Source organism: Myotis davidii, unplaced genomic scaffold (genome assembly GCF_000327345.1).
Source record: "Myotis davidii unplaced genomic scaffold, ASM32734v1 scaffold674, whole genome shotgun sequence".
Classification (NCBI taxonomy): Eukaryota; Metazoa; Chordata; class Mammalia; order Chiroptera; family Vespertilionidae; genus Myotis; species Myotis davidii.
The window spans coordinates 859841-864708 of NW_006286674.1; positions in this window are offsets into that span (position 1 = coordinate 859841).

Sequence of the window (4868 nt, forward strand, 5' to 3'; positions counted from 1 at the left end):
AAGATTAAGAATGTAAGTAGTGCCATTACCTACTAATATGGAAGTTACCAGAATATCCAGCTATTTTTCATTTTCAGCTTTTTAAAATTCTTATTGCTCAAACTTAAGATAAAACCATTAAGGATGTTTTCATTTAAAAAACCTTAGATATTTAGCCTGGCTGCTGTAGCTCAATGATTGAGCTTTGACCTATGAACTAGGAGGTCATAGTTCGATTCAAGGCACATACCCAAGGTTGCGGGCTCAATCCTCAGTGTGGGGCGTGCAGAAGGCTGCCAATCAATGATCCTCATCACTGATATTTCTGTATCTCCCTCCCTCCTCTGAAATCAATAAAAATATATTTAAAAAATAAAAAACAGGTATTGGTTTTCAAAATGGGCTGCAGCTCCTGCTTTCCCCCCACTTATTTATTAACTATTATTATTATTAATTGGTTTCGGGTGTACAGCTTAGTGGTTCAACAATCATATACTTTTTATAGCGTTCCCCTTGATATTTCCATTTCCCCATTTTGCATTCTTAATGAAACGTTTCCTTTTAAGGAGATGATTATAGTTGTCTTAATGACCTGAATAAAAATGTGGCTCATGAATGGTTATTCCAAAGAAGTAAACTTAGTTTATTTCAAAATCAGAACAAAAGTCATCAAGTGTTGTTAATCTTTTATGTTTCTGGCATCTTCATTTTGGGAATAAAATGGTGTTACAGATGTCAGCATACCGATTGCATAAAATCTTGAAACCCATAAAACTCATAGGCTCATATCTTCGTAATTTCTGCCGTTTATGTAATTTCAGCTCTACTTGTCACTGAAAAGTTATGTATTTTAAACTGTGGCCAAATTTGGCAGGTAATGCTGTCTGCAGTGTGTGCAGCTATATTGTTTCCGCCTACATTTGTTTGTGCTGTCTGTGGTCTAAAGAACACCAATCCTAGGCAGAAACATCAACTCTGCTCACATTGTTTCCTATGTTTTTAGAACTGATGTAGCTGCATCGTAATTTTGTCAGATTGTGTTTGAACTGTCTGCCTTTCTTGAAAGGTGGTTATTATCACCCACTACCAGATAAGTAATCAGAAGTAGTTAATGCTGTGTCAAATTACAGCCAGATTTTCAACAGAGTAACCACAGAGGTCAGTGCTAAGGCAAGTATTTAGTAAATAATTACATTTTAGATATCTAAAGTGAAAAGACATGATCTTAGGAAAGCAATTGGGTGAGAAAATTATAAAGATGAAATTCAGAAAAGCGATTGCAAAATAGTTTGAACTCAGTTTGAAATGCTCATTTTTTTCCTCAATAGAAGAAAGTGAACTAAAATAATATGCTGTCTTTGATGTCTAATTTGAATGCTTTAAAATTTTAACAAAATAATATATGGAAAAGAATTCAAGAGGATAAGCAAAAACTTATTTGGCAAGTGTGTACATAGCTTTTATAAGGCAAGAAAGATGACTAGAAAACATGTCAGTAGTTTAGAATTATAATTTAAGCATGCACCATGGGTAAAATGTCCTTTTAAATTAACACATTATTATGTCCAGGCCAGTGTATCTCAGTGGTTGAGTGTCGATCCATGAACCAGGAGGTCACGGTTTAATTCCCAGTCAGGGCACATGCCTGGATTGCAGGCTTGATCCCCAGTAGGGGGCGTGCAGGAGGCAGCCGAACAATGATTCTCATCATTGGTGTTTCTATCCCTCTCCCTCTCCATCTCCCTTGCCCTCTTCCTCTCTGAAATCAATAAAAACTTCTTTTAAAGCGTATTTAAAACAATAAATTTAATGAATTATGTTGTCCGAGCCCTTAAGCAGATTCTATCTTGGACCCTACCAAAGCAGTTCCTTGAGGAGAATAACAGGTTTATAGCACAAGAAAATTTAATGCTATCTTGTGAAGGCAAATTGAGAATAAATAGCTTCTAGATCAGTGGTTCTCAACCTTGGCTGCACATTAGAATCACCTGGGAATCTTTTTAAAATCTTGATTTCTGGGCCTCACCCTCCGGAAATTCTGTTTGTTATGGGGTGGGGCCACAACAGTAGTAACAAAGAAACAGAATTTCCGGAGGGTAAGGCCCAGAAATCAGGATTTTAAAAAGAATCCCAGGTGATTCTAATGTGCAGCCAAGGTTGAGAACCACTGTTCTAGATTTACCTCTAGATGCAAATTTAGAGGAGGCCAATATCATTCACCCTGTTTGGGAGCCAGGGGTGATGGGCTTTGTCAACTGGGGAGAGAGGGTAAGTAGCACAAATCAGAAAATGAAAGAGCCATTTAGTAATTTCTTTGTAATCAGAATTTTTGCATATGTTTCTTATCTACATTCGATGGGTTTTTATGTGTGTTTATTTAATTATGTATTTGCCTGTTGTGTAAATTCCCTCTGTAACTTCTCTGAAGGATGTAGCATATGATCTAGAAATTACTCCAACTAGGACAAGACCAAGACAGTAATTAGAAACAGATGTAGGGCTCTGTAGCCTCACATTGTTATTTTAACTCTATCCATAAGCAAAGGGAGCAGGAGGCTGGGAAATCCAGCCACCTCTGAATTTTTCTAGACACTCATCTTAATGTTTTTACCCAGTAGAAGTTTATTTCTCCTGGCATGTTGCTGGTCTTCCTACACTCAAATGTTCTGATTGAAAACAAAACCAGTCCCTCCATATTTGTTTGTATGTGAGTAAATCGTTAGACCAGTATTAGAATGCTCCTTCACACTTTCCCCCAAGGTTTGTGATATGAATGCCTAGTATTCTGAGTGTCCTTGTAATTTCTTACTTTAAAACCCCATATATAAATGATGTCCATAAAAATGTATACTCCTCATGAAAAAGAAAACTCATCATTTTTTTTAAAAGAATAGTTTATTGATTTTTAGAAATAGAGGAAGGAAGAGGGAGAGAGTGAAACATGAATCTGCTGCCTCCTGCATGCCCCCTACCAGGGATCATGTCCAAAACCTTATATAATCTCTTTCCAGTAGACCATCTCCTTCTTACCCCTCCTCCCAATAAACATGTAACTTAAATGAAGGGAAAATTTTAATGCCAAGCTTAAGATTCAGAATAGCCCCAATGGGGCCTTTCTATGGACTGTTAGTTTGGACTTTAGCCATTGCCTACAATGCCTTTCCGTCCAATCTATGTATCCCTGATCATTCCAACCAAAGTGATTATGTCCTTGATTTTCTATACCCAAATTATAAACTTCTGAAAGGTAGACACTTTCATGCCCACCCCCAACACACACACACACACACACACACACTTCTTATCACCACATTAGAGACTCAAGTACTTGGTCAAAACTTTAGTTTGACCAGGAACCTGAAGTCAGGGGGAGTTTCCAAACCTCACCAGAATAATCCTTGCCCAAGGACAGCCCCTTTTACTCTTAAACATCTACAGGATTATCCTCTTGCCCCTTGGTAGTTTGTTTTAAGATTTCCCAGCTCCCCACCCCCATCCCAGCCATATCAGTTCTAATTTCTCTCTGTTTCAATTTGCTTGTACCCTTTTTCCAATGCATTGCCTCAGGAGACAGAACAGCTGGTGAAAATTTTGTAATAACCCTTCACATCCTTGCAGAAGAGGCAAGTGAGCAAAAATTTCATAATTATTATAATCATGTTTGTAGTTCCTACTGTGTGCTAAGCACCGTAAAAATCAAATCAACTTGTTTTAAGGATTTATAAGTGTTTATGAATTACTATGGGAAAGCATTTCATACACACTTGATTATGCTTTGCTACTGGGATTCAGTTTCAGACGTGTAGGACCCAATTCATCTTGACTTTTTCTGAGACAGTTTTAATTCCCAAAATGTCAGTCCTCATTGATGTGTTCTGAGAATTTCAACATTTCTGCACCCAAGTTGCATGTCTAAGCATGTCTCTCTCAGCCAGAAGTCGTGTGAAATTGTTAGAAATCAGTTCCAGTTTTTCAGCTTTGAGAATGTGTCCATTGTAATGTGGCACTGGAGGCTGTCTCTGCTTGGGAACCAGCTAATGTGTATATTACTGAGTAAAGTGGAGACTCTTCCAATGTCTTTTGAGCTGCATGGGGCCATAGGCTTTTTGTTGAGGTTCTCACACTTAAAAGTATAGATGTAACAACAGGAGAACTAACGCCCCTTACTTGGCCTTTGTTGATTAAAAATGAACCCCGACTACAGGCAGCCCCGATAACATAAACCCCTTAAGTCGGGCTCTTCCCTGTACTGGGAGCCTTGTAAGGCTCAGCTGTATGATGGGGTTTGTATGCCTGCCTCATAGTCTGGAGAAATAAGTAAGAACATGCTCCCTGAGTATAACGTTGACGCGTTTTTCTTCTTTCTTCTCCTACTTTCCCTTCATTTACGCCCTACGAGGAAGTATTGCCTGAGAATGTTCTTATTCTTTAACCTCTTTCTTTTTCTTCCTTTTTTTTTTTTTAAAGCACATTAGGGTTTTTAAACCACTGAATGGAAAATTGCCATAATCTGGGATGCTGTGGTCCTGATACTAGTAATGCTAATTTTCTATGCATTGTGAAGCTCTGTCTGTCCACCAGATGGCAGGAGTTCCTTTGGCATGTCCTGTCAGCTGTCTACGTGTTTCGACCGGTGCATTGGAAAGAAGGCTACTAACACAGAAAAGAAGGCACACAAAAGTCCTGGCCCTGACACAATTACCGTATTTGCCAGCGTATAAGACGATTTTTTGGCCCTGAAAAATATGCCTCCAAGTGGGGGGTCGTCTTATACGCCAGGTACACTTCAGATAGACTGCCCATAGTGCTTGCCCCGTGCCATAGTGGCCTCCCGATGCCCGCCCACTTCATTCCACATACCGTTCAGGCATCAGCAGCGCTGCTGGGTG